The 19736-nt window shown below is 35.9% G+C and overlaps 1 protein-coding gene across 1 annotated transcript in view; it reads right to left on the reverse strand.

Annotated features, from left to right (window-relative positions):
* LOC110457675 overlaps positions 1-19736 on the reverse strand; it is a 47233-nt gene that overhangs the window by 20670 nt on the left and 6827 nt on the right. The window contains exon 5 of the mRNA XM_021509036.1: positions 2321-2370. The gene's annotated coding sequence lies outside the window, so the exon portion shown is untranslated. The remainder of the gene's footprint in view (positions 1-2320; positions 2371-19736) is intronic.

Consider the following 19736-nt stretch of genomic DNA (forward strand, 5'->3'; position numbering starts at 1 on the left):
TTCAAAGAGCAACTCAGTTCAAACTACTTCCTCAACATCATAGAGGAACTGGTATAAGTAGCTATAGCTTCTTTAAATGCTATACGTGGACCCATGTATGTGTCTACACCAGAGAAGGACTTGAGGGACCATCGCCTTGCTGAGCGCATGCAATCCCGTTTGAATCTGCACAATACCTTGGCCTTAAGGATAGCTGATGAGCCCGACCTTTCTAGACGCAACAAGATCAAATGGGTGAAGCTGGACGCTTGTTAAATCGAGTTCCCCGTACCTGATATGGAGTATCTCGAGACAGTGACATGCGGATCATACCAGCTGAAAGTAGCGCCAAGGTATATCGCAGAGCATCTAACACCGGCTGGGGACTTTGAAGTGTTGGTCTATCAGCATGCTGAAAACCTCGTCCGAGGCCAAATCCATTCCAGGCACAAATCCCAGACAAAATATAATGTTTGGATTGCGTTTGATAGAAATGACCGAGATGACCCTGTAAACGATTACTACTGTGTCTGCCCGGCGGGCAAGCGAAGAGTTGGGATGTGTGCACATGTTGCATGCATATTGTATGTCATGGGTCATGCACGTCACCAAGACCACAGCCTACCAGCCCATGCGACACTCAAGTTCAAACAAGCAATCAATTAAGCTGTTTTAGTCATTTCAGCAAATCAATGAATTTTGAACTGCAAATCTTCCATCACTGTTTGACTTCTTAGAAGTGCCACAATGATATAAACTGACAAAAACAAAACCGGTCACTATTAGATATTAAAAAATGTCACTTCAATTGTATACTACGTTTTACCCCATTGAACTTTATCCCAAGATTTATATAAATCTACTGACTAAATATTTTAATTTCAATTCCTAAAACAAATCTTGTAACTATTTGAACAAATTTCATTCATGTCACCAATGTTAACCAAACTAATATCCATTCACATGAACAACCTACTTGCCAAATGTCAAGACCCACAGACTTTTGGTTATAAAGAAACAAAATTTAAAGGAAAAATGGAAAGAAGGCTATGTTTTGCTGTTTTTGCATCAAAGGTGTTAAATGACCAATTTACCGGTTGTCATTTTTTTTAAATCCTCATGCTAAAAGATATTATTGGTAGCTAACTTTTTAGATAGTATGAACAATAGACTAGTTTTAGAACTATGTACATTATTGTGTCCAAAATGGGAATTTTCTCGTAAGTAATGAAATTTCACATACTTTTCTGCTTAAATCTTCACTAAAAAGAACAATTCTTTCTAGAAATGGTGTAATATTTGGTATCAAAATAACGGTTGGAATATGGTGCACACAATGATGATATAATTTTATAGTAATTGTGTCATTTAAATGCTCTAGGAGAAGTTGTATTACCACACATTTTACCCTCACACAGGTGTAAGTCGATGAGGTCCCATTTGTCATAGAATGAATTTTCAAACTAACTGTTCCTGATTTAAGCTTCCTATACCCATACCTTTTTTATTTATCTTGTTTTAAAAATCTAAGCGGGGCCCGACGCTAATGTCAAATCTCCATAGGCGTTGACCCTACCTTTTGAAACACCGACTACTCAATCATTTCAACCTATCTGTAGATAATAACTCCAGATTTCGACTTATTTATTCAAAATTGCGAAATTTCAACATAACTATACATTTTGAGACACCAACTAACTCGAAATTTCGACTTAGACCAAATTCCCAGATATCAACTTGGAAATCGACTTATCAAATAAATTGTTTGCATTACGTGTATGTAGGGGAGAACCATGGATTTTCAGATGAGGAGGCGTAAAACGTCTTGAGCCTCACTTTAACGAAGGCGGCAGGTCGAGGGGCGAACCCTTATTGGGGTAAGATGGAAAGGAGGAAAAGCCCATAGAAATTGAAGAAATGCAATAAATCAATATATCAGTTTTAATAAAATGTATGTGATGTTGACTTTGCTTATACCAGACTTATGAAAACCGGTCAAATAAGTTGGCCTATAATTAATAAACTTACTTTATTTATGTCTTGCTTCTAGGACTGTTTATTCTGCAAACCAGCTTTGTTTCCCGACCTTATATCTTCTATACACTAGAAACGTATTCCCTGTGAACCGGCATAGCAAAAGTTCTTTCCAAGTTCCATCCTAATTACTAGACAAGTCATTTTTAACAAACCGGGCTAGACGTACATAAGCATATATTACTTATCATAATAAAATATATAAAAAAAAAAAAATATAATTCTGCAACATCACCCTTTTCTTTACGTAATTGTTTGTGAAATCACAAAATTATAATTTCATTATATTTTTCGATTATTTACTTACCTGCGTATGTAATGTCTGTGTGTTCTAGTAAATACATATGTTTCATCAGTCTGTAAGAAAAATGGATAAGTGATAACTTTTTCAAATATTTATGCTTATATTAAACACTGCTTTGCAAAGTGAAAACATGAGAATGATCTTTTGATTTAGAGATTATAAGTCGAAATTTCGAGTTATTATCTTATAGTCGAAATTTGGAGTCTGTAAGTCAAAATTTCCAGTTATGTCGAAATTTCCTGCTTGTGAATAGATAAGCCAGAATTTTTAAATGGTAGCACGAATAAATGCATTTTCCCCCTTTTCTAAGTGGTACTTATACTCCTACTTACTACTGCTTCCCCGTAATCACCTGACGCAATTTGTCGCTAAATCCTGCATATCCTTTTGAACGTCGGCTTTCGTAAAAAATATTCTTTTCAAAATCAAATTATATTGTTAACTGTGTTTTGATGTACCAGTAACGCATTGAACCAAACACAATCTTTGGCTATCAATACATTCATATACACCTTATCCACACATACAGACTTGTGTATATCATGTGCTGTTTAGATATGCACTAAACATTTAAAGGTCTCTCCGTAGAGCTTTTAACATGCAATTATGTAATTGTACTACTCCGTGTGACGTTTATAACAAAAACCGTCTGCTGTCTGATAGACCTTCAAAGTTAAAAGGACATTTAATTATTTTGACATAACTAGTGTACACATGTGTGTCTCCACGTCGAGATTTTCTTGTTCCAATGACATGTGTGATCAATAAGGCCATAGAAAACCTGTATTAAACACGTTTTATCTCCCTATCCCAAACGCACGGGCTATCTTTATGACAAAAATGATAGAGAGATGAATGTAACACACGCATGGTTGATTGCACCTTCAAAAAATAGGTTTTAGACACAGTATGCCAGTAGGGGTGGGGGTGGGGGTGGGGGTATTTGAAAATCCCGAGGTTGGACTTTCCCTATCCTCCACCCTTGGGCATGAAAGGATATTTTTCTCTCATTGCAACCAACAGAATAAGCTCAAAAACCATGAAAATGCGTTTGGACTGGCCACCTTTTTGAAAATATCAATGTTTCCCCTGAGCATTTTAGACAAAACGAATTAGCCAGAATGTGTTACAAATTCATATACACCGTACAACTTTTGGTATGTAGTTTATCAAAGCTACTTATAAGAGAACGCTTTCATGATATATTGTAACCTAAACAGTGTAGTTTTAATCGATAAGGTCGTTACAGTCCAAGACTAAAAATCTTACCTGATATCAGTTCGTTGTAAAACTTGCGCGAGCGGCAGTTAACATGCTGGCCGCTTTGCAATTTACTTCCCGGTCAAGTTAATTTTCTAAGTATTACAAATATAACTCAACATAGAAACTCTATAAATAGATAGATATAACCTTCGCGTGTTCATGTTTAAAAGAACCTCAAAGAATAGACATGGCTCTCACACTGTATTGAGACATATAAAGATGCGCATAGTTTTAAAATAGTATCTATGATTTTTACTTATATTTTAATTATCTAAAAAAAAAAAAAGATATTAGTGACGTATAGAGGCGCGTACACCATACTGAAATTTCGGTTAGGGATTGAGATGGGGATTAGGGTGGGAGAGGGAGGATTTACCGGGGGCTCGCTTTTATAGCGTTCAGATCTTCGATGAAACAAGCAATTGATTTAGGTTTATTTCTGTTTAAGTAGGAAACCCATATTTTTAGAAAGCATCATTTGATACGGTACTTTCAAAGATGAACATATACCTTTGAAGTAGAACATGAATATAAGTTTTATATTACTTAACTACAAGGTTATGTCAATGCCCGAGAAAGACATATTTAGACTAACCGTCAAATTACAAAGGTAGGTGTTCTATACGACACTAGCTATATAGTAATATAAAACATTTGTAATTATAAATATTGCTTGTATGACAACTGGTCCGCTAAACAGGTGATTGAATCAATTAGGTTCTATCGGACCTGAACAGTTTTATATACTGATGTACCAGATTACTAGACGAGTACGATAACCAAACCTGCTGTATTTGTTGGGCAATACTAATCTATTTTACTCGTGAAGTTCATAAGATAAAGCCATTTAAACTAGACGAAATGTTTTCATCCGTTCACTCTTAGCGAAGGAATATTTTCTTTGTTAAATACAAATTCCTTACCCCCTCTGAACCCCGTTTTGACATGATCGTGACTCTATATTTGCCTTTACTAACACAAATTTCTGCGGGGAAAACCATTACCTGTTTGAATTTTGTATAGTTTGCTTTGAACAATATACAAGATAGAAAATCAACGTGGCGAGAAGTGGTTTTGCATTTCGGGGACATTTAAACAGACCTATTCAACCTGTTTAGATAATCATGATTGCGATGTCAAAGGCCTGGACATAATACCACTGATAGGTATCTATTCAGGTTAGGGTTTAATATTTTAGAACTTTTAACTAAAACAAAACTTAAATGAACTGATAATTTTTAATAATAATAATAATTCAAGGTTCTTAGATACCGCTTTATCACAACTTAGTTCATAGGTCGTCTCAAAGCGGTTCACAAATTAATATCTGTGGTTATAGGGTCTTTGCAACCAGCCAATATCTTTCTCAACCCCCTGGAGAGCATACAGCCGGTGCTGCCATTTCGACGCTCACAACTAGCATTCTACAATTTTAGCACTGCCCAACTACGTAATTATTTACAGCTGAATAGACTGGAATAAGCGAAGTAAAGTAACTTTCTCAAAGATACAACACAGTGCCGTGCCGTGTCTCGAACCAACAACCATTCGGTCACGAGCACGGCAATCTACCACTAGACTATCGTGCCTCCTGATCGGTTTACTTTGCTTTGGTTCAACCTGCATAACTGATGGCATTGGGTAGCATTGCTTTAAACCGCCGAGCAAAGGACACGCTATATTTGAATAATGAACGTGACACATTAGTTTAAAGTATCGTGTTGTTTCAATGAATAGGCAAACAGGTACGTCTACCCTCACCAAAAATGCAAAATTATACATAGAAGTCAAATTTGACAAAAACATATCTGCAATCCAGAAATTACGACGATAATGTACAAATACACTGTTGTGTTAAATTTTGGTACATATACACATCCAGCAAATGCGATTCAAAGATTTTGAATTATTGAAAAGATTTTCCAGAAAGTATAACCTAAGAGAAATATTATTTCATGGTGTTGTAAGACACATTTGGTAAATGTGACCTCACTATTTAAAGAAGGTAAAATTCCAATTTATATAAGCGAACATTATAGCAAGTGAAACCATGCCCCTATATAACTCAACCAGCATGAAGTTGGTTACTAGCCAAATATTGGACTAGTTTAATATTCAAATCTCACAAACGTAATTATAACTATTATGCGACTTGTCATTATCTGAGATATTCACATGCACAAGGGTATCAACGATACCCCAGGCTTAAAATAATCCACAGGGTACAGTCTAAAATCCTTACGTTTTTGTTTTACCCGGACATATTAGTAGAACTCTTATTACACTTTTATACACCTATACTACAACATGGAATTGTCTAATGTGTTTACATGTACAGTTTGTACTGTTAACTTGTACAACGATGTGACAAAATATGGTAGATCTAGCCCTCTTTCTCGTCATTCGTATGACTCAGCAGCTGGGCCTTTTTACAGATTTCAGTCTTAAAGCATTACTTTATTTTCGTTTCAGCGTGCCAGGGTATATTTATAGAAATTTTATGCAGTTTTTACACTTATGCTACAACCAGTCATTATTTAAGTTTTAAAAAGGAAAAGGGTGTCCCGTGTCTCGCGACATTGCATTTTTCGATTTCGTCATATCGTTGTACAGGTAAAAAATACAAATTGCTAATTCTGTCATATCTTGATACAGGAACCTGTCGGTCTTAAGACGTAGCGACATGTTTAATACGTACATTGTTTGTGTATCAAGTAAAAATTCGTTTGATATCCTTTGCATACCACTTCCATCAACTTCATAACTACACGTTACATTATGTAAATAATTGTCAGCGGTGATTGTGTACGAGCTCGTTGGAGTTTCAATTGTTATGCAATACGTACTAATTACATACTTGAAGTACTTTTCACCATGTGCACAACAGCGCGACCAAATATCTTGACAATGAACGCTCTTGACCTCGATTGTGCATGCTATACAGAAGCCGACAGAAACGTAGTGCTTTGAAGTCTAGACACTTCCTACGACACGGTAACCCACTGACCTAGCGAATAAGTTGGAGTAATAGTTATAATTAATAATTAGAGGTTCTTATATGCCGCTTTATCACAACCAAGTTCGTAGGTCGTCTTAAAGCAGTTCACAAATTATTATCCGTGGTTATAGGGCCTTTGCAACTAGCAAATATCTGTCTCAACTCCCTAGGGAGTATACAGCCGGTGCTGCCATTTCGGCGCTCACAGCTGGCATTCTTCAATTCTAGCACTACCCAACCACGTCCTCGTTTACAGCTGAGTAGACTGGAACAAGCGGAGTAAAGTATCTTTCTCAAGGATACAACACATTGCCATCACGTGACTAGAAAACCGCAACCCTTCGGTCACGAACCAGTCGTCCTACCATTAGACTGCCGTGCCTCATGTGAGTACTTATAAGAAAGACTGCTGTGTATTTAGTCTAGACACTTCCTACTAAACACCTCACCATTCAACACCTGACAAGTTTCGAATACTAACTCGAGTGACTGCTGTGTATAATAGTTTGCTAATTTGAGGTTTAAAAATAGATCCTCAATTTTACCATATGTTACCTATGTTTATTTGATTAAACACAATGATAAACAAGAATTGCAGTTCAATACATATTTTTTTTAACATACTGTCACAAATTAAAACAATCGAGGTAAACGGAAATTTATATAAATCTGTGTTTGTTGCATTTCAATTAAAGACATATATTTTAGATAATTGTAAATGAATTAAAATAAATGTTGACAACCAATTTCGTTGAAAAAAGAAAGAAAACTTGAGTATTTCATTTCATGCTCTGGTGAATTCTTTGAAACATTGTTCTTCTTATTTCATCAAAATAACATTGTGATATACGAACTACTCAGTATATCGATGATTCTTACTTTTGACGTCATACAAATATAGTGTAAACCAAATAAATTTCAGGAGACATTTATTTTTTCGTTAATTTTGTAGGAGGAGAGACGATCGCAAATTTAAATATTTTGGCATTTTTTTAAACACAATTATAAAAGGACGTTAAAAGTATTTTTTTTACTTTTTCACGAATTCCAGTTTTTGCAATGTCTTAAGAAGTATAATAGTGCAAAAAGTAGTGCCGAATATCCAGTATCTTACATTAACCAGGATAAATGTTTTTGTTTTGCATGTATGATACTGCTAGTTGTGCGGAGGCCTTATCCCGGACCGACTCATATCCGCTCGGAACACTCCGTTAAACTTCCAATCGAAAAACACTTCCTTTTTTAATCGCGCCTCAATCATCGAGTAGTGAGTGCAGCAAACGTGTAGTATTATACACACTGCATATTCTTTATTGTGTTTTATTTTAAGATAGAACGTGATTATATATTAAATAGCAAGTATAAATTTTGCTGTTGGTTTCATGTTTAATTCATCATAATTTTAATGTTGTAGAATATAATATAATATTAATAAATATAATGAAGAGTGGGCTGATATGGGATTCTCGGGTTGTTACGGAATAGAATATGAAAATTTCCAAATGATACACTGGAACCATTTAGTTCCTTACTCTATTTTTTTCCGAGAGCAAACTTTCCTTTCCCGAGTAACTTGCAAACCTGTAAGATTCATTGAATTCACATTTCACAGTTGACTCTTTACAACTTATTACATTGCTAGGGTGTTCTATCGGAGATGTATGTATCTATGCTGACGAAACTTGGTAGATGGTGCCATGTGTGGTACAGAAAACATTAAGTTTTGTGTAAGAATTTCAAGCTGTCTTGGTGTACCCAGGGATTTCGGATGACGCTTATCGTAATTTCCGTGCTTTGAGCTTTGGTATTGTTATGCTATCACAAATTATAAACGCCGTAAGCCATGTAGATGAAGATAGATTTTGTACTTCTGATATACATGTTTCAAAATATATTTTTCGCTAATTTGTTCTGTCGCAAACCACCTGTTGAAATGTGTTGGGATCTTCCTTTCGTACGTAAATATTTGAAACAACCTTAAAAGTGTCGCATACAGAGCACAATATCATGAATAAAGAATGTTTGGTCAGTTCATTGCATGTAAACGGACTTATCAAATAGATTGACAGAATTTTGAAGGTGCATCGATAACGAGCACTTAAAACAGCTTCATGTTGCGTTCCCTGCTACGTTCTTTAGGATCCTGCCGGTCTTAAGGCAGTACAACCTGCACTTATCTTTTGCATAACCCTCTCGTACTGATTTTGTCCATTTTCGTCGCATCCGGTCCTGCGCATAACACTTGAGTAGTAGTACATTTCCGAACAAACCGGTCTTCTCATTGGTAGTGCGTCATGGCTACCAAGGTAACCGAAACATGTCGTTTGGTGATCGCACTTTGCTTCAAAAATCACCTGTGGAATTCTATGTGGATCTTCATTTCGTGCGTAGCTCCAAGGACACACGGCGCGTAGGCGATCTTCTAAGAAAGCTGCTCCTCGCGGCACAACTGGCACCTCCGTTCTAGTGACGTCAACTTCTGAAGTCAGACCTCTATATGCTGGGTCTATTACTGCCATTGTCTCATTTCTTAGATCAGAAAGTTGTTTCATAAATATTGGTGGGTTTGCCAGCGAATCACACACCTGTTGTCCCAAAGTGTAATTACAGATAGCTTGAAGCATAATGAAGCCAATGAGGGCAGGGAAACTTTGCAATACCTGCAAAAGAAAGAGTGATTACAAAGCATTTGTTCAAAAATAGTAAATTGATAAATAAATAGTACTATGATAGTCAATAATTAAAAGAAACAGTTTATTAAAGTGTCATTATTTCTACGTTTATATATATATATAAAGCCATATTAATATGAAGAGTTCATTGAATAACATAATTCATAACACAGAGTAGACTATATGTTAATAGTAGGAACTAAATCCTTTTTTGAAACGTATGAAATATATTCATCGATGTTATTATTTTGTTGAACTAGACACTTCCTACGACACTATAAGTACGGTTCCGTCCAAAATTAAGGCCCGACCCTCATTAGTTCATAATTGTTGTAAAGTAAATCAAGTTAATATTTCCTACATAAAACATCATCATACCATACTGATATCTTGCAGCGGTTATCGTTATGTGCAGTTTGTAAGATGTGTTTATTTACTCTAAGTATTATAAGACAAGATGTTTTTATACTGTATTTGTCCTTATGGAGATATCCAGAAAAAAATTCTGATTAGTCGTTTCCGTTAGACGGAGTTTGGAGTAGAAGGATAATTTCCTCGCCGTTGGTTGATCTCGGCGAAGGAATATCGATAATCGGAAATCCTGCATGTGTGATTAGGCCAAAGGAACGAAACTCGAAGTTTACAAAAACGATATATATATATTATACCATGGTTCCCTATAATCATATAGCATTCGCGAATTCCTATTGATAAATAAAGTCGTAGTAGGACACTCTGAGATAATTCTTTCCGGATTTGTATTTTTTCCGGATTTACAGTCACGAAAATGTTTGGAAAATAAACTTCGACGAATTAGACTATTGTTTTAATTATTGGGTATATTCTGTTTTTTTGTCACGAGGTACACATACCGGAACGATTTGTTTTCATTAACAATAACTCCAACATTTAATGGGAAATGCACATGTAACATACTTTTTTTGTACCATGTTTATCCTTGTTAGTACACATAGACAACAACATTTCCTTTGTTCCGTACCCAGCCTCGGTGTAAGGCGTTGATGACCTGTTAACCTGCGCGGGTGTTGATAGGGAAGACTTGGTATTAGAGTTATTGTTTTGTGTTTACAATAGCAATATACTGTATAACAGATAAAAGATCTACTAGTACACAGGGTATATTTTGATGTTTTGTATTTCAGTCATCAAATAGGAGTAAGGTATTAATAAAAAGCATTGGAGAGGTTACTCATCCATTGCTAAAGGCTATAAATGCTTAAAGCTGAATTTAAAGGTTTCTAATTAAATCTTTAATCGGCCATTAAAATGACCAGAATATTGTCCACGAGGCAGATGTTCAATTCAAGATTTTTTTAAATTTATTTATTAGAAATATCTGAATATTTACAAACATTTATTTTGTATCCCGTTTGTTGATGTGTGATTATTTAATATTAATAAATACAGTTTCAGATCAATACAAGACCGCAATATTGTTTTACCTTTTCGTTAAGCTAACCATGCCCCAAAAAAGGACCCGATGCATTTGATAGATTAAAATTACTAAGTATAATGACAATGTAACTATGTTGGATCATGTGATTGGCTGCAAGTGTTTAGATCCTGACCTATAGCAATGCATTTTAAAGAAGAATTCAGCAGGACATTGTCTTGCGCTGTCGTTGACAGCAAACTGCGTATATTGGTTGTTTTCCGTTCCATGTTTTAATATAACTTAACAAGGATAATATTTCATGTGTAGTTTTGGTATGTCTTTTCCTGAATTGGAAACCAATAGGAAACAAAAAAAAAAAGGAAAAGAACAACTTCTCCACAGGTAAACGCACATTCGTAAAACCTGCTTTTGCTACAAATTCGGAAATTATCATTTATTATACTTCTGCTTCTGTTTAGCATTTTCATATTTGAAATAACAGAAAATATTGTTTACTCTGACTTGGTGTTGTGACATTATTTTAATGTTCTTTAACTCGTGCGCACGTTTTTTTGGTAACTAGTGCGCACAGATTAATAAATGTATTACCATGTCCCTTCGCGGGGTCCGTAAGATAGATAAAAGAAAGCGTTGTTGTTGATTTTTTTCAAACTAAAAGAAAACTATTTTGTACAAAAGAGTGTAATGTTACATGTATTAAGTACATTCGTATTAGAACAAACTATGACGTCAACACACTGAATATTATATCATGTTCTTAAAACTGATGCATTTGTATTCCTTTTCCTTTTCTTTACACTGTTTATATAACAGTAAGGTGGTTGAATACAAACATTACTAAATATGTTGTTGATATGATAATTTTGTTTAATTAAAAAATGATAAATATATCTATACATGATGACATTCACAATATCTACGTGAAAGCTGACTCTCCGAGGCGCCAACTAGTTACCAGGTAAACATCTCTCGCTCTGAGATACCTCGTTCTAGGTACCATGTGCAGATAAATAACATCAGACCTAATTAATTTCTATCAAAAGAAAATGTTTTAAAATGCCTTTTCTTTCCGATTTGATATTTACATGTTCTATTCAAAAATTTGTATACAAGACATTTGGTGGGTAGCTATCAAATATGTTCACGAAATTCTTTTTTTTCTTTTCTTGTTTATATCTTTTCATTATCACGGTGTTAATTTGTACTGTTCTCGTCGCGGCCGGTACAAGTATATCAGGGATCGCGTGTGTGTAATCGTGCGCGGATGTGTGGTTTTGTACATTTTGGTATGTAGATTTACTTACCCTGGTTATCTATTCCCACATGTGTTTGAGCAGTGAATAGGTCGTTTGTTATTTTTGTACTAACCCCAGTATATAATGTTTCCCCCTTCCCATTTGTTGGAATGTAGGAAGAAATAAATTTTATATATAATATTTTACAACAATTATGAAACACGTTAAATAACTTATATGACTCAGTGTTGTTGGCCCGGATTTTAGCGTGCAGGGGCTCTTAATGTAAGAGGGAACCCGAGGACCCGGAGAAAATACGTGTGATCGGGCATTAAACTCACACCTTTTCACGCGCGATCGGGAATTGGAACCCCGGCCGTCATGGTTAAAGACGCATTCGCTATTCACTGCGCAACCCGACCACCCAATAGATGTAGGTGGTGTGCAATGTAATTTGTTTAATGTAGTTTTGCTTACTAAATTTATTAGTTCACTTTCCTCTCTTCACGCAGTTCAAACATCTCTTGTTTTTCTGATTATGTTCTTTACATAACTTCCCACACCTGTCACGTCGTCTCCTTTTTCCTTTGCAGTCACATATACGTTTGTTAAATGTTTTCTTCCTTCGTTTTACACCACGATGACATTTCTTGTCCCGTTCGCTTTCATCTAAAGGCAGAAAATCAACAACAAAAAATGCGTTTAGAAGAGAAATGTAAAATCACATAAAAATGATAGCACCTTCAAAATTTTGAAATAGATACAGTATGCCATAAATTGATTAGACTGCACCATACAGCTGTTTTGTCCATGTCAGACTTAAATAGGTGGTACTGGGTACCAGGAGAATGGAAATCCAAATTGGTGTAAATTACTGCTGAACCAGAATGTAATCTTATAAATTTCAAAAAGGAGGAGCTAATGGCTAATGTCAAATTTATAATGAGTAAAATGAAAGTTATGAACAATGCCACCACTCAAAAGAGACGCTGACAATACAAAAATCACCATTCTGATGAACACTTGTTTGGATATCTCGAAATATCTAATGATTATTAAGACAAATGGTCTCATTACAGACGTGATCATTGCGAAGAAGAGAAGTGACATTAGTGTCACACCCAGCAAATAAGTAACTCGAAAAAAAAGATATATTCTCTGATACTGTGACATGAAGTATCACACTCTGGAAATCAGTAGATCATAAAGCAGACGACGGATATGTTTATGTAGCGACGTATAGTGTCACATGCTACTGTGTACAAATCAACATCCCGCAAAAACACAGATGTTTTTACAGTATTTGAGACATTTTGCTTCAAGCTGACACGCTTAGGCGACTAGTTACAATAGAAATATTAATTAGAAATACAATGTGAAAAGGAAGGAAAATATAAATGCCAACTTTTTTTGGGAATTGAATTGATATCATATTTGAATACATTCATGATATTTGAAGCATTTGTACTAGAAAACAACAAATGTATACATTTGTATGCATGATCAACATAAAATTTGGAATGTTTGTACATAAAAAAAAAAAATATCGATTTAATAATATTCACTGATATAAAAGAAAAGACAAAAATGACAGATTTTGGTCTCCGATTTACTAGTCCAGACCTATGAGACCAGGCCAGATGAAACAAAATTTCGGACCAGACCAATGAGATCGGACAAGACCACACCAAACCCGACCAGATCATGTTTTGTAGTGTGCCTAGTAAAACCCATACTATAGGCCTTGCTGTTGACAATATGTTTAGCTAAGAACAGGTGCATATATACGTGTATATACAAGCATGTTTATATATATTGATCTGTCTATTTAACAACTGAACTACTCGATAGCGAAGCAGACGTAAACCCACTCAAACAAACAAAATATATACACACATTCTTTAGTTATATAACAGTATGTTTATGAAAACTAATTTCAAACTACAATAATTAATAATCAACGATTTATCACTCAGCCCTCAAATCCATAGGATTCCGTGTAAACGCCACGCGACAAGATATACAAAAGATAAATTCAAACCGATCCCTAGTTACCTAGTTCACAAACACGTTCTTCTGCATCCTCGATACTCCAGGGGTAACGCTCACTTTTGCTCTCTTAATTACTCGAATATGTCATAGCAAAATTGAAGGCACGCTGTTATTTGGTTGGTCTCAGGTAAAAAAAAAACTTACCATTAGCTCGGCTGATACATGTTCTTTGAAGATTACAGAGTAGCGACTTCAAAGCAAGTCAATATTACATTTACGTGACTGACATATTCTCCCACCCTTCACAGGTTCATTCCCGTTTTTGGTAGGGAAAAGATAAACCTGTCTTGATCTACCTCGATCAAGACAGCTGACACGCGCTATTACGTCACAGACAACGCACTTCTTTCACCATGACCTGTGACCCTGTGCACTTTCAGCAAAAACGATTACATCATCACCTTTTACACACATGTAATACACATGTAAACAAACACTGTATAATGGCAAGCTCAACATCCCGACAATTCAAAATAGGCGAATGTGTTACCGTAGGAAGAAATGGTGAAAAGGGAAGAATTGTAGATGAAGTTAAACCATTAGGAACGTATGTTATGTACAAAGTGCAATTATTTGGTAACGGTACTATCGTTACAGCGTCGAAGCATGAATTGGTAAAAGGGCTAGCAGACGACGAACTTGAGTTTGATATGCTTGATTTTGATGTGAGCAAATATCTGAGTGAAATATCCCATGCAGAAACACAGGCAATGCTACATGAGTTAGAGCAGGGACAATCTGAATCAATGTTGACCCCCCGACGATCACATACAACCCCGGCGCCCCCGGGCTCTCCTCAGCAGACGGCGACTGCCACAGCCCCACGCGTTGCCGGTAGATTTGTTAACATGGACGAAAATGACTTAAGAAACTTTGTGGACCAAAACGAGAATATTAACACGAAAAAGAAAACTCTTTGTCATATGAAACTGTTTGAACATTTTCTGAACGACGTAAACGAATTGCGCCAAATGCACCAAATCCCAACTACCGAACTCGATTCGCACCTTTCAAAATTTTTAATTTGTGTACGACAGAAAGATGGTAGCGAGTATCAACCCAGTTACTTAAGAGGGATGCTTGGCTCGTTTGAAAGGTATTTAAAACGTCATAGATATGGGTATAGTTTGATTTCCAGTCATCAGTTCGCAGGTACGAGAGAGGCGCTCAAAACCAAACAAAAAGATTTAAAAAAGAAAGGAATGGGGAATAAACCAATGGCAGCGGATGTTATCACCGATTCTGAAATAAACACTTTGTATGAGACAAAACAGCTAGGTAAAGACACACCTGAATCTCTGCTGAACACCGTATGGTTTAACAACATGCTTCATTTCGGGATGAGGGGAGGAGATGAGCACAGACAGTTATGCTGGGGTGACCTAAAACTTGGATATGACCAGGAACTTGAAAGAGAATTTTTACAATTTAACGAAAGACAGACAAAAACACGGACAGGTATAGACGTTACAAACACAAGGAGTACAAAGCCAGCAATGTACGCGGAACCCGGTAGTGACAAATGTCCAGTAGAAACGTACAAAGCTTACAAGGAAAAGCGACCTGTCAATTTTTGTGATGACGAACACCCATTTTACCTCGGTACGGTGACGCACAGCAAAACTCCCCACCAACGCGACCAGTGGTTTTTGAGAGCTCCTGTTGGGCGCAACAAACTGTTTAAATTAATGAAAACTATGGTGACAAAAAGTGGAATGTTTACTAACAGGTCCGAAAACAATGTTGTGCAAAAAAGATTGACAAATACCAGTGTTCGCAAATACACGTGTCAAAAACTTTTGGACGAAAACATTCCAGATGCACAGGCAATCACATTAACCGGTCACAAAAACATTCAATCTTTGAACAATTACAGAACAGTCAACAATAAACAAAAACAGAAGATGTCGTCTCTTCTCTCAATGACAAATCGCCCAAATAAAACCGTACAAACGGACTTAGGACGACACACTGGGTCTAGTGCACCTACCTCACATCGGTCAATGTCAAACGAACAGTCAACAAATATTACACATGTGACTACAGCGCACAACAGCATGTCCTTGTGCGAACCTGAACGCGTTCGTAAATTAAAATCCAATGAATGTGAAATCCCAAGTATCTTCCAAGGCACAACAATCACTGAAGGAACCTTTAACATAACTATAAACAGGAACATAACGATGTCAGCCCCAAAACGAAACGACCGAGGGTGTTGTATTCTGACTCCGAGTGAACTTTTCGAAGCGTGAAGTCAGGAAGTGCAATTAGTTCTGTGTGTTTTCGTTAAAGACACTATATCGCTTAATCTTATGACAAAAAATGTTAATATACAATATAACGTTGCTAATACTACTAATGTATAAAATATCTATGACTTCTATTTATTATTGACGTTGCGGATTTTGTTTACACACATTTGCAGTACAGCGGCTATGTGTGTATTCATGCGCCATTGATGATAGTACGGTGCATCGGGGTCAAAAATACAACTTCGCAGTGGAGGTATTTTTACGGTATAAAAATGTGGGAGAAAAATAATCAATCACTCCTGTGTGATATAGACAGAGATATCTCAACCAGAGGGTGAGATAAAAATTTTAGGTTTAGCACGAGGCTTTCTATTATTCTTTGATTTGCATCAAAATATCTAAAGGGCTTCTGGTCTTATTCAAAAGGTGGTGCACACTGAGCCTTCAATTTTGCTATGACATATTCCAGCGGTTCAGAGAGCGAAAGTGAGCGTAATCCCTTTGAGTATCGAGGAGGTTTCTACTAACATGATAGCATAAGCTGCTCTGCTACGCCCTCCAACAAAAAATTATAATGCTTATGAAAAAACACAACATGTACAGAAAAAGGATAGTAAATAGATAACATGGAACGGGTATCGTTATAAACACACAACGACATAACGATTATTGAATAGATGAATACAATAAATCCAAAGATTTTAATAAAAAAAAAAAAGATATACTGTTTACCGGGAAATTTTCATCGCGGTTTATCATTTGCCTTTTTCGCCCTGAAGAGTAATTTATCATTATAGTGAATATTAGAAAATAGCATAATGGACATAGTAATCAAATATGAAGGGTGATTATAACACTGGGCGAATCTAGATTTTAACGGCGAAAATTAAACTGCAACAACAATTCCCCGGTATACAATATATCCTGCTGCAATATTAAGCGCAGTGCAACTTAATTCAAAATCAAATGTTTGAAATGTTCGTATATAGTTAAGTATAATTTCTCTATATCATCAAATGTTCACAATTCGACTGTAATAGTAGTATAGGTACATCAGATCAAAACAGGACAGTAGACAATGTTCGACGAATATCTTGACAACAATAAAACTCAAGACAGTGTCATCCGTACAAATTTAATATTTGATAAACGCAAAAAAACAATAGCGAAACAATATAATACAAAATACGATTCTGGTGATTAGATTGAGGAAAACACTTTTTCCTGCCCATGGGTGTAGAATAGGAAAGTTCCACTCGAGCAGTTTTCAGTGTTTGCTTGAAAATACGAAATGTAAGTTGTCTGGAATGTAGTAAATTTGGTAAGCTCCGTACATGTTGTCAAATATCAAATATCAGACCATTTCACCAACTATGATGTCGTTTACGGTTTACTAACTTACCCTACAAAAGGACACGCTGTCTTGTCTAACTGAATCTAACCTCGATCAAGTAGATTCATCGTAGTTCCAGATCTGGGACATTTGTTGATATTCTAAGAGCTGCGTCTACCAAGTCTCTGTTTATGAAACACTGTCACTTATAACGTGGTTTATAAAGGGATATTAGTTAGGAATATTATAATGCTTATGAATAAACACAACATAAACAGAAAAAGAGAGTAAATAGATATCATAGAGCAGGGTATCGTTATAAACACAAACGACATAACGATTATTGATTAGATAAATACTATATATCGCTCCTACAAGTTGCGACAGCAGTCTGTCAATTTCTAAATAGGTAAAAAAATATTTAATCCTATGTGGTTTAATCAGAAAAGTCTCAATCCCTAGTTATACGATTTTGGGAGTGTCAAGCCCGGCAAAGAGTTCTGCTGATCCTCAAGACATTGCCCTCGGGTTGACATTATTGAATGTCCGCACCACACAGAAATGGTTTTAATATTCTAAAAAATGCATTCTCGTTTCTGCTAGGAAAAAAAATAAACCTGTTTTTTCTACCAAGGAACTGACAGTTAATTTCAAAAAAGTCACTATCTCGTCATCACTTTAGCAGTGTAACCTGGGTGTATCATCAACTTTTTCACACATTTTATGCAGCGATGTCTCTGTGCATTGGGTTTACAATTACATAGTTACTTTAACGTTAGTGAAGTTTGTAGGAAAATAAGCAGATATGAGATGCATACAGAAAAATCGCAAATGCTTGTGTTTACTTCAAAAATCTTTCCATCAGAATAAGATATTTATGTCTTTATGCTTCACAAAGGAGTGATCAATAACATAATCTTTTCCCTGTGACGAACGTGAATAAATCAATGAAATGTAGCAGGAAACAAGAAGAACACCAATAGAAGGATGGTTTAAAATAACTTACCCTCATTGGCACTCTGGACACACGTCAGACCTACTGACACCGTAATGGTTCTCTCCTCTCGAACACACTTCCCGTCATCGCAGTTGGTTTTCCATAACACATTCACCCTTATTCGTATAGCTTCACATGTAAAGTATCCCGTCATGTTAACACTACATTAGGAAGATATTCATTGTGTCTCGTCCATTACCATTATTCGTTGTGGAATGCGGAGTATATTGTCGTCGATTGTGGAAGTCCATGGACAAATTGCACGACCATACTCAATATATGTAGTTTCAGGAAGGGATGCACCTTCGTTTGTTTTACTGTATTTAAATGTCACATTTGGCTGATTTGTTGTGTCCGGAAAGAATGAGGCCTCCATGATTCCGGTATGCAAAACCATCACAATATAGAAAATCATCTACAGATAAAACAAAGATAACTTGTTTTTAACAATTCTATTTTAAAAAGTATCAAAATTTCTATAAGGCAAATAATTTCATTTAATTTTAATTTTGATTAAAAATGCGAAACCGATGACGCCTATACATTCAAAGAAAAGAAAGGTAACCAAAATTGCTACCAAACATTATTGTTACTTTACAAAGTGATTAAAATGTAGAAAAAGATTCATAAAGATAATTTCTGATATATGTAATAGCTATATTGATAATGGTCATAAACGTAACAAATATCGGAGCCCACATTTACCTTGTAACTAAGAGTTACGCACACACGTGCTGTATGAACCTTTATAGCTGGTCGCCTGGCGATGAAGTTAAGTTGATAGATGCCCACCGTCCTTGTTCCGGTTGTAACCGACCCCAGGAATAACGAGGAGAGAAACATTTCTCACTTTATATACAGTAATGACGGAAGCATTAAAGCCCTTAAAAACGGCGGTGAATGTTCACGATAAGTGCATGGCGGGAAGTGTGTTAGGGTTACATAGCGAACAACAATGTATAGATGATTTGCATCTTGCTAGTTTCGGAGAAATTTTGGTTTCAAAATGCACCAACGTGACCCTAACGATATCGCCTGAGAGAGTAATCCGCCAACTGCGTATCAAACTCTTCAATGATATATGTATCTGGAATAATTAAAGCAGAAAAAAACAAGGACATTGGTCCACATGCTTATAACAAAATATTAGTACATTCCCGTGGGAAAGTTAATGCACTCAAATCTCAAAAACATACCACA

Source organism: Mizuhopecten yessoensis, unplaced genomic scaffold, assembly GCF_002113885.1.
Source record: "Mizuhopecten yessoensis strain PY_sf001 unplaced genomic scaffold, ASM211388v2 scaffold9299, whole genome shotgun sequence".
Classification (NCBI taxonomy): Eukaryota; Metazoa; Mollusca; class Bivalvia; order Pectinida; family Pectinidae; genus Mizuhopecten; species Mizuhopecten yessoensis.